At 39.6% G+C, this 11273-nt stretch overlaps 1 protein-coding gene across 3 annotated transcripts in view; it reads left to right on the top strand.

Moving 5' to 3' along the window:
* Positions 1-7354: 7354 nt before the first annotated feature.
* PHF6 (PHD finger protein 6) overlaps positions 7355-11273 on the top strand; it is a 55277-nt gene continuing 51358 nt past the window's right edge. For 2 of the 3 annotated variants that reach the window (XM_023198837.1, XM_023198836.1), the window contains exon 1: positions 7365-7539. The gene's annotated coding sequence lies outside the window, so the exon portion shown is untranslated. Of the gene's footprint in view, positions 7540-11273 lie in introns of all 3 variants that reach the window. The other variant, XM_023198838.2, reaches the window with a different exon arrangement.

Here is an 11273-nt window from a genome sequence, read left to right as displayed (position 1 = left end):
TTTTAAATCATGCTACTTTTTCATCTGCATTCACCTCTGGTGACTAATAGTTGTATTCATAGTGCTGGGGCATTCAATAAGCAGAGCTGAGTGACAGCTGGGTGTGGCTTACAGCTGGATCATCCACTTTCAATTTATAATCACTTCTTAGTGCCTGAAGGAAGAGGAAATAAGTGCTGGATTAACATATGAAGCAATTAGAGAATAATATATGTTATACGATATATAATTAGGTGCTAAATTGCATTGCATGACTGTAAGGGCAACAGGGAGGAACAGGAGCCAAGGCCCAGAGTACGGACAGCTATCTTATATAGGACAAGCTCTTCCAAGAGTAGTAACCATCGGATCTCTCACATGTTCATCTGAGAAAGTTCAGCAAATATTTATTGTACAGGCAGTGTGCTAGGGATATCTCCCAGGGATATAAAAAGAATAAGACATGGTCCCTTCTCCCAAAGATCTAGTGGGAGAGACAGATGAAATACTTTTAATTTAAATATAATACAGTAAATGATGAAATAGAGGTCTGGCCAGAGCGCTATGGAAGCAAAGAGGAGGGCAGCTTTACCTAATCAAAGAATAAGGTCAAGGCTTTTTGGACACTGACATGTGAACTGAATCTTCAAGGCCACTAGGTCTCAGCTAATCCAAGAAAGTTGCAAGAGGAGTTCTAGGAAGCAAGAACAGCATGAATAAAAAACAAAGACCCAGGCCGGGCGTGGTGGCTCACACCTGTAATCCCAGCACTTTGGGAGGCTGAGGTGGGTGGATTATGAGGTCAGGAGTTTGAAACCAGCCTGACCAACATGATGAAACCCTGTCTCCACTAAAAAATACAAAAATTATCTGGGTGTGGTGGCAGGCACCTGTAATCCCACCTACTCAGGAGGCTGAGGCAGAAGAATCGCTTGAACCTGGGAGGCGGAGGTTGCAGTGAGCCGAGATTGAGCCATTGCACTCCAGTCTGGACATCAGGGCAACACTCCATCTCAAAACAAACAAACAAACAAACAGCAACAACAACAACAACAAAAACCCAAAAAGAAACAAAGACCTTTTGTTTCCTATACTCCTTATTAGGAAAACTGGAGACAATTAACTTAGCTATTCCTAAGTGAAATAAGATAAAAACCACTCGGTATCGCTGATTATAAATTAGCTCTTGTAGCTAACTTTTATTGAGCTCTATGAGCCAAAAATTGTGGTAAGTTTCTCACACAATCCTTATAAAAATCCTTGAGAAAGGTACTCCTAGCATCCTTAGTTTACAAATGAGACAATGAAGACACTGAGAAGTTAACCTGAAACCAGGATTTGTGTCCAGGCCATTTGATTCTTTGCCTTCCTGTCTGAATTATGTCCTATTGTGAATATTAGCTTCCCACAAATCTTATCCATATGGAATTACTCTACCTTTTAGACTTATTATTATAATATTTGAGAGTAGTGTAGATCTGTCTGATCATGTTATTTAACCAACAACAAAAACAGGGCTGTTGGTTACAGGAACAAAGGTTCTCAGGCTCACTGGAGACCCAGTGGTAAAGCTAGTTGTTCGTGTGGGTCCTCACTAAAATACATGCCTAAGAATGATATTAATCAGAATGAAGTCTCTTGGACATTCCAATGTAACTGATGAGACAGCCATGTTATTTTTTTTTCTTTTTTCACTTTGATGGCTGCAGGTCAGTGGTTCTCATATATTTGTGTATATCACGATCTCACCTGGGGAGCTTGTTTTAAATATATAGTTGCTGAGCTCCATTTCACACATATGCCAGAGTCGCTGGGGTAAGAATCAGGCTGCTAAATTATAAACAAATTCATGAAATTATTTCATTCCATTTCAGTTCCACTTCTCCCCATTCTTCATTAGATTCTCCTTCTCTCTCCAGGGCCTTACTTCAGTAGATATTTACTAAGTGCCTACTATTAACCAGGCACAGGGTTCTATGGGCTGAGGATAGAGCAGTGAACACAACAAAACAAAGCTCCTGCTCCGATAGAGCTTCATTCTAGTCGGGAGACAGATAATAAACACATGAGCAAGTAAATAAGAGGTAGCACAGCACAGTGATTAAGAGCTTGTGCTCTGGAGCTAAAACAAATGTAGCCCTGAAACATAGTCTTTCCTCTTCCTGGTTGTTTGAATTTGAGCAAGTTACTTAATTGCTCAACAGTTTCTTCCTCTGTGAAATGGGACTAATAATATTCCCTGCTTCTCAGTGCTATTGTAAGGATCTAATAAGACCATATACACAAAGTACTGAGTGCAGTGCCTGATACATTGTCTGCAGTCAGAGTTAACTCCTTTTGAAATGATTCATGATTGCACCAGTACTGTGAAGTTTAGTTACTTCTGCAATATTGCCATCAACATATTAAATTAAGATCAGCTTCTGTGTTTATTCAGCACTCAATAAACAATGTTGTAGAGATGTTACTGTGTCTCTAAGCATTTCCTCTGCCACAGTTGCTAGTTTCCTGAGCTGTGTCTATACCACACCCAGCCTAAAACTGCTAAACAAGGAAGAGATATCAACAACAAAGTCCATCAGACTCCCCAGCTCCTCAATTAGTTGCCTGAGTATTTCCATTGGCTGGATAGAATTAAGAACGTTGACTGGGCACAGTGGCTCTTGCCTGTAATACCAGCACTTTAGGAGCCTGAGGCGGGTGAATCACCTGAGGTCAAGAGTTCGAGACCACCCTGACCAATATGGTGAAACCCGGTCTCTACTAAAAATACAAAAATTAGTCAGGCATGGTGGCAGACGCCTGTAATCCCAACTATTCAGGAGGCTGAGGCAGGAGAATGGCAGGCAGAAGTTGCAGTGAGCCGAGATCGTGCCATTGCACTCCAGTCTGGGCAACAAGAGTGAAACTCTGTCTCAAAAAAGAAAAAAAAAGAAAAAAAAAAAAAGAATGCTATAAGGCCTCACCAATACAGTAAGTGAAAATTTAAAAATAAACAACAAAAACTAAGTAGACGCTGGGAACCAACACTAGTAGGTAGATCAATCAGATGATATGACAGTTAAGGGATATATTTTTAAAAACCATCCTTCATGTTTGTTGGGACAAGAACATTCACAATCATCATTCTCTCTCTTGTGTCTCATAACAACCTTGCAATTCTCATTTAATTGATGTGTAAATTAAAGCTAAGTGTAGCAAATGAATTGCCCAAGTAACCTCTGCTAGTTAGTGGCAGGCCAGTGATTAGTACTCAGGACATCTGAATCTTATGCAGCATTTCATACAAATAAATAGCTTTTTTTTCCCCACAGGAACATTTAAAATGCTTAATCCATTCACTTGAAAAATAAAGAATAAGAAATACAAAATGTATTCAATATACAAAATGCAAATACATAATACTTCACTTTCTTTTTGTATTTGTCATGTTTGCAAGTTTACATTTGTTTATGCAGTTACATGACTCAGGCCCATCTCCCCTATTACACCAAAATGAATCATATCAATTTTTAATCTAACACATAGTAGGTGATCAATATGTATTTAATGAATACATGAGTGATCTACTGGTGTTGATTATAACCAGGAGGTCACATGTAGGTGAATTTAGTTGTTGGTTTAAGGAGGAGCAGAAATGCTAGCGGTATCTTATATATAAACACTGAAAATGGGCAAAGGAGTCACTTCCTAGTTGCTGAAGAGGATGATTTGCATGTACTGGAGTTCGTGATTTGAAGTCAAGAGCAGGGCTGATCTAAGCAGAGCAGATGCGGTTGCTAAGCATTGGTTTACAGGGTAGTGAAAGTCAAGGGGCTGTCTCAATTCTTAAGAAAAAAAAAAAGGGGGGGGTTTCTTAATGCTTAGTCCTTAACAGATCTACATCAGAATACCTGGGTAGTTTAAGGAGGCAGATTCTTGGATCCAAACCTTCAGAATTTCCAGGGTGCAGTGCCAAAATATCTGCACTTATAACAAACTCTCCAGGTAATTCTCACTTCCAAAGTTCAAGAACTACTGGACCTGGAATAGGTCTAAGACTGTGTCTGGGGAAGAGTCAGCCTTATGTTAACATTATAAAGTAAGAAGAAGAGAAACCTATGAAAGAAAAAAAAGAGCGACCAGAGAGCCAGAGTCAGGGCATTGCTGTTATGAGCCAAGGAAGGTGAAAGTTTAAGAACAAGTAGATGGCCAACAATGTCAAATGTAACAGAGATGTCAAGAATGAAGACAGACCAGCCTGGGCAACATTGCAAAACCCCATCTCTACTAAAAAAAGTACAAAAGTTAACTGGGCATGGTGTTGCGCACCTTAGTCCCAGCTATTCAGGAGGCTGAGGTAGGAGGATCACCTGAGCCCAGGAGGTCGAAGCTTCAGTGAGCTGTGATCACACCACTGCATTCCAACCTACAGAGTGAGACCTTGTCTCAATTTTAAAAAAAATGAAGGTAGAGAAAAGCTGTTGGATTTGGCAAAAAGATCAACTGTGGCCTTGGAGTATATTTTTTGTAAAGTTGTGATGTAAAATATAGACTTTTCTAGGCCCTGACCTGTCCTTCAAGACCCAACTAAAAACATTGCCTCCCAGTGATGTATTTCTTGGACTGAGTCCACCAATCCCCGTGGTAGATAATTCTATTATAGCAGTTCACCTATTATACTAAAATTCTGTTCACCTGTTTTTCTTCCTTATTAGACTGAGAATTTATTGAAGGCAGAAGCTGTGTCCCCTTTTTTTTTTCATCTGTTTCCCCCCCCCCACCAGCTTTATTGAGATCTAATGGACAAATAAGAATTGTACATATTTAATGTATACAATTTGGTGTTTTGATAAGAAGCCATATCTTGTTCCTTTTCAAATCTCCAGGGTCTGGCATAATACCTGGCATACAGAAGATGTGTGTAAATGCCTGCTGAATGAATGACTGGAGAGCAATTGGAGGCAAAGGAGCAATTGCAGTCTGGCAGTGAAAGGAGATGAATCCCATAGATTGAAGGCAAATGAGAGCAGGGCAGTAGATGCTGCTGGAGCAGGTAATAAGTAGGGAATCAGATTCTCCAGAGCATGGAAAAGATGTAATTAAAAGCACAGCTTTGAAAAGCTTTAGAAAGCAAGCGGGACAGCTCTTTCTCTGAGTCTTGAAGGCAGCATGAGAGGGTAGGTGTATAAGATAAAGTAGCTTAGCTCAGATGGCCCTTTGCTAAATAAGTCATGAAGTTAATACCTTTGCTGAGAATATGGGGAAAAAGTGAGATCTTGAGCCTGAAGAAAAAAACTGGAAGAGTGTTGGTAAGAGTGTATTGGTGAATCAGTAAGAGATGACTAGATCTCACGCTATATCCCCAGGCATTAAGGGCATGTTATCACAATCCGATTCCTTTCTGTAGACCTTGAAATAACAGGCTGCATCTATCAGTCATGCTAATTGGGACTGGCTACCAGACTTGGGGCCTGGAAGTAACTAGAGTCATTGATAATCTCCCTCTCCTGAACTCTCTCTGCACTTCCTTTCCACCTTTTAAGGCACTTAGTGCAGTTTATCTCCTATTGTAACTATTTATCTTTTTCTTGGTAGACTGTAAACAATTGAAGGCAAGCGCTGTGTCTTAGTTACTATTGTGTCCTACCTCAGCATAGTGCTTTGTACATAATAGGCAGAAGATGTCCGTACCGGCCACACGTCTCTAATATAGCATTTATCACATCATACTGTATATGTCTGCTTGCTGTCTCTTCTTTTTGACCATGAACTCAAGGGCAGGGTTTGAGTTGTATTGATCTAGGTCTCCATTGTGTTTGGAACTTAGTAGTTTTGCAAGTGCTTATTGAATCAAAGTTTGTTGAAATGAATGCATGGATGAAATAATGAATAATGAATAAAAGATAGCAAAATGTGGGGATTTGGGGCGGGGACTTAAAAAGATGGCATACTGCCTAGGCATTATATTTTGTCAGTCTCATCCTGGTATCAGTAAGTGTGTAAAGCTGGTAGAAAATGATGCTGGGAAACCTGTCTTCTTGTACACCATAAATGTTTGGAATACACATTCTGGATCTTCTTATGCAAATCTTTAGCCACTCCCTTTCACAGCATAGGGCCTTGGGTAAAAGGGCTAAGGGTTCCTTGCAGCTAAATGGCTGATTTGTCCACCCTTAATAGGTACCTATTTGAAGAGTTCAACGTCACACCACCATGATCACTGTTTGCTTGGGAAATTACACTTTAAAGTTGACATTGCAGAGAAAAGTAAAAAGATTGACGAAACAGCATAGAAACAGCACTGGATCAAAACAGTGGAAATCCACCCCCACTACAGGAAAAATGGCTCTCGAAGAGCATCTTTAAAATTTCACTAGTTTGTTAAGGCTTTTTGTTGTTGTTGTTGTTGTTGTTAAAGTCTGTGAAGCCCATAGCAAATAAAAAAAGCTAACCCTTACATAGGACATACTATATGCCTAGGCATTATTCTGTGTGATTTACATGTATTATCTCATTTCTCACAACTACCTTTTGAGACAAATACCATTATGATCTCCATTTTGGACAGGATGAAACTGAGGGACTGAGAGGTAATACAAAGCAATCAAGGTCATACAGCTACAAGTGGCGGAGCTGGAGTTCAAACCCAAGCATGGCTCCAATACACCAAAGAGGAAAGCACTCGTCTAGGTGTCTGGTTTACATGTGTAGATTACAAAGAAAATCACCTTATCATTTCTGATTATGATAATCCCAGCATTTATGGAGAGTCTGTTATATGCCAGGGATGCTAATAACACGCTTTATTTGCATTATTTCATTTCTTCCTTACCACAAATCCGTGAGGCACTATTTTTATCACCATTTTAAAGACCAAAAAAAAAAAAAAAAAAAGGTGTAAAGGTTAAAACGATTCGCCCAAGGATTGAAATGCTGGCAGGCTGACTCGACTACGAGCTTCTCAGTCTTTCCTGGCAATAAAATGAACGGAGGACCTGAAAGAGATGCCACGAGAGTACAATGAAATAATGGATGTGAAAAGGCCTCGGTGAACAAGTGCAAGGGATAAGGCCTGTCTACGTGAATCACTGTTGTGAACTGGTTACCCAGGGCCCCTGTCCAACGGTTTCCAGTCCCAACCCTGCCCCTTCTCCGCCCAACCCACAGCGAAATCTTTGAATCTCTTTATCTTCTCGGATCCTGCCCCCAAACACTTGGCGGAGCGGCGGAGCGGAGAATAGAAGGTCCGCGCGCGAACAGGAGGCGGGGCCTGCCGCCTCGAGCCGTACAGGGGGTGGTTTCTGCACATGCGCTGTGTCTCTGTGGCGTCAGCTGCCCCCTCTCTGCGGCCAATCAGGGCCCGCGGCGCGCTCGGGACGTATCAACGCTCTGTGGGTCGTGTGCGTGCGAGGGGGGCGACGTAAGGGCGCTCCGCGAGCCCGTCTCTCCTCGAATGAAAGGAAACAACCTCCGGCGACAGAGCCCCGCTCTCAGGCACTGCCGGAGAACCGAGACCGACTTCTTTCTCTTTACCCTCATTGGCGCTTCTCTCCTGCCGTCCGCCTCTGGGCCCTGCCGGTGAGTCCCCACGGAACCCTGGGGCCCCCCATTCTCTGCCCGGCGGGAGAAGACAAGGAGGATGGCGGTGGCCAGGCCGCCGCCCCTGCCCGTTGTTAAAGGGGACTCTTGGTGGTCTCGCTTTATTGTCAGGGACCCCAGAAGCGCCGCTCATTGTAGACGCTTGGCGGAGAGGCTGCTGAGAAAGTGCCTTGGAGGTGCAGAAGGAGAGGTTAGGCTTACGCCTAGACTTCGGGGGAGGGGGCGCAACATTTGAGGAGGGAAAAAACTGGGAATTTTTAGTTTTTGCCATTGCTTAGAACATATTTGGGAAGGAGGGAGACTCCCAGTTTGGGAAGAGTAAGAGGAAGAATTGTTAGGATGGCAAAAGAGCTAGCCTTACGGAATGAGGAAAAACTCCGGGGTGGGGGGAATTAGGGGTGAAACTGGGGTATAAGGGGAAGCTTACAACGAAGACTGTGAGAGGGCTAACTCTTGGGGGAGGGGGCATAAAGAAAGTGGTAGGATGATATTTTCCTGGATTCGGGAGGATTGGAAAAGGACGTTTAGGGGACCCTGACTTTACGACGGAAAGGAACCTGCTGAAGTGTTTTAGAGGAAGATAGTTTTGTGACTTTAGCGCTTGATTAGAGGGAGATCTTGGAGTCTAGTGTGTATTGGGGGAATAAATAACGGAGAGGATCCGGTACTTTATGTGTACCGTCTTTCATTATATGGATGAACACCACGGTATTCTTTTCCAATTTCTATTCATTTTGATATTCTGCGTGGAAGTTAGAAAATCTTTTGTTTTTAGAAAACCTTTTATTTTCATCGCCTTACTACGTAATGTCAGGTCTTATTTATACTGTTCAAATTATTTCTCTACCCTTGGGTTTGAAACAACTGGAAAATTCCTTTAGTTTCCTTTTGAATAACCGCAAAAAGCAGTGCGAAGCATGTAATAATATCGTGCAACCAAATTCAGGTGCCCTTCCGGTATATCTTATTCGTTTATTTCTGTCCACTGTAACTTTCCTCTTAGAAATACTGCTTCTTTGGGGAATCACTTTTGTTATCTATTTTGATTTGTATATTTCAACTTGCTGTCGCGTGGAATGTTTTAATCTTCCGGAACTGCAGTTTTTGTTGTTTTGTTTGTTTTTCTGTGAAAATGCTTTTTCAGATACCAGGCATTGAATGAGCTCTGGAGTTGGTTCTTGAATGCTCTCTCTGATGTTTCAGGTTATTTCTACCTTGGTGCTTCGCAGCATCTTGGAAAATCAGAAATGCATTGATTGCTTAAGCTTAACTAATCTAGCTTTTATTTTTTTTCCAGGCATTTAAATTATGTATTACACGCCGTTATTGTTGCCTCTCTCTTTCTGCTTTGTAGTGTTTTCCATAATGCGATGTTTCTTTTAAAGAAAAGGCTTCATTGTTGCGTGAAAGCATCAAACTTTGATCTCCGCATGGCCTGAAAAACCTTTTAGACTAAAATTAAAATGCCATATAGCTGTGGATCATTATGAACCCCTTAGTATTGGTCCTTGGAATGCCCTTATTCTACTTAAGTAGAGACCACAAATGTGACAACATTAGATAAAAATCTGTACTTTTATGATAAAGACATTTTTTGCTAGGAGTCATTGTTTCCATGATGTTCTCCACTTCATGTTTTACAAGGAGACTAAAAAAATTACCAAGATATGCACAGATGTATTATTTGAATTTTAGTGGAAAAATCCATTTAGTAATTTCACATTGGGGAAAGTTTTTAATTGGTTTGGTGCACTTTTTTTGTGGCTCTTGTTACTTTACAAAATAAATTTAAACTGATTACAGAAAAAATACACTAGAATATTTTTGAATGCAAAATAAAGTGTACCTTTTTTCTCTTTTAGATTTTGGGGTGTTTGATATCTAGAAAAGCAGGTTCTCAAAATTAGGATGAGAAATTAGCCTGTTTATAAATTGGAAGAGGCAGAATTCAATATAGATAGGATTTTGGGGATGCCATTTCGGAATTAATTTTAAGAATACGAAGTGATTTTTTCCATTCTAGAAATTTTCTTTATCTTAAGCCAGTTTTAGAGCCAGTGCTAGGATTGTATGGAAATTACACATTGAAGATGTCTGTACGGGATTTGATTTATACTGTGCCATCCTTTCAGCTGGCCAGGATGACCGGGAGTAATGCTGAATACATTATTATGGTGATTTCAGAGTGCCTACTATTCATTGCATAGTAGTAAAGAAACTAATTTAGAACTCAAATATAATAGCAAATTCTGATGCTGTTTATGGATTTTGGTATTTTGCATAGTTGATTCTAAAAATTTGGGCAGCTATATTCTTGATAAAGCAACCGAACACATACTTGCCTGAGCAAATGCAAACACACTTCCCTTTTGTTTCTTTTGTTTCTCTGTTATGTCCTTTTTTTTTTTTTTCTTTAATCCTAAAAGTATTTGCTGCCTGTTTTCAATCAGTTTCACGGTTTATAGCCAGCGCTATGAATACAGTACTATGGTAAAGTATCCGTTGCCATTTGGAAGACTGAGATATTTAAAATTATAGATAGCATTAAGAGTTTGTTAAACCTATCAAAGCAGAGACTGTCAGGGCCTTTGAAGTTGTGTTAAAAAGAAAATTCTAGACATAAATGGATGAGAAGACATGTTTTCTTTGTAGCTTCAGGTTAGATTTTGATTAAGTATCTGAATTTTATATTGAAAAGCACTGAATAGTTTGTAGATATTACCTTCCTAGCATACAGCTGCTACTGTTCTTGTTGGTGAACTAATGCTTCTCGGAAAGCTGCAATGTAGTGTTAGAAAATTTTTTTTAACATAGTATTATGAAACTGTTCAAATGTATAGACAAATGGAAAGAATTTAGTAAATTAATTTTAAGACAAAAGTTTGAGATTTTTTTTGATTGTGATGTGTGTTGTGGCAACCTGGATCTTGAACTGCTTAGTCCTGTTGATTTGGGAAAACTATACAAATCAAGTAACTGGTTTTAAATTTCTTCTGAGGAATCCATATTAAGATTGATGATCTAAATCTGAAACCTTTCATGTTACAGCTTTCCTTCCCTTTTTTTTTTGACTATCCTGTACTACCTATGATTATAATGTGACCAAATTTAAGGCTCATTCAGAAAAAAATTTCTTCCTTTACACAGTATTACTAATTTAAGTATGGAAGTTACTACATTTAGAAGACCACTATCAGTTTGTGACTTTAATTGATAAGCAGGCTTGGAGTAAATCTTACAGTCATATAATATGGTTGTTTTATAAAGAATTGGGTCTTAAAGTTTGCATTTTTAAATAGACTGTTAGAAGCTTAACTTTTTATTTACTTGAAAATGGAATAGAAAAGCAAAAATTAATTTATTAAAGACATATACCTGATTTTTTTTTTAACTCAGAAATAATTTTTAAAGTGCACCAAAGTCGTAGTTAGGTAAATTCATTTTACTTTTATTGTTTTATCAATATGTGAACTTTGAGAAATTGTTCAGTTGTAGAATTCTGTTCCCACGGAGTATTCTGAAGTTTCGTTAGTAGCTTTTGCCCTGTTCTTAAGAGGTATAATTCTTTATCTCCTTGAAAGGGCACCTAGCTACACATGAAAAATATTTTACATTAATTATGCCAGCAGGTGATAATTTAATATTATACATTGTACATTTTTATCCGCACAGAAATAGTGTCAGTTATTTCACATAGCCTCCAATTTGGGAGC

This window comes from Piliocolobus tephrosceles, chromosome 12, assembly GCF_002776525.5.
Source record: "Piliocolobus tephrosceles isolate RC106 chromosome 12, ASM277652v3, whole genome shotgun sequence".
Classification (NCBI taxonomy): Eukaryota; Metazoa; Chordata; class Mammalia; order Primates; family Cercopithecidae; genus Piliocolobus; species Piliocolobus tephrosceles.
The sequence above is the reverse complement of the archived record's forward strand: the minus strand, read 5'-3'. Positions and strand labels throughout refer to the sequence as shown.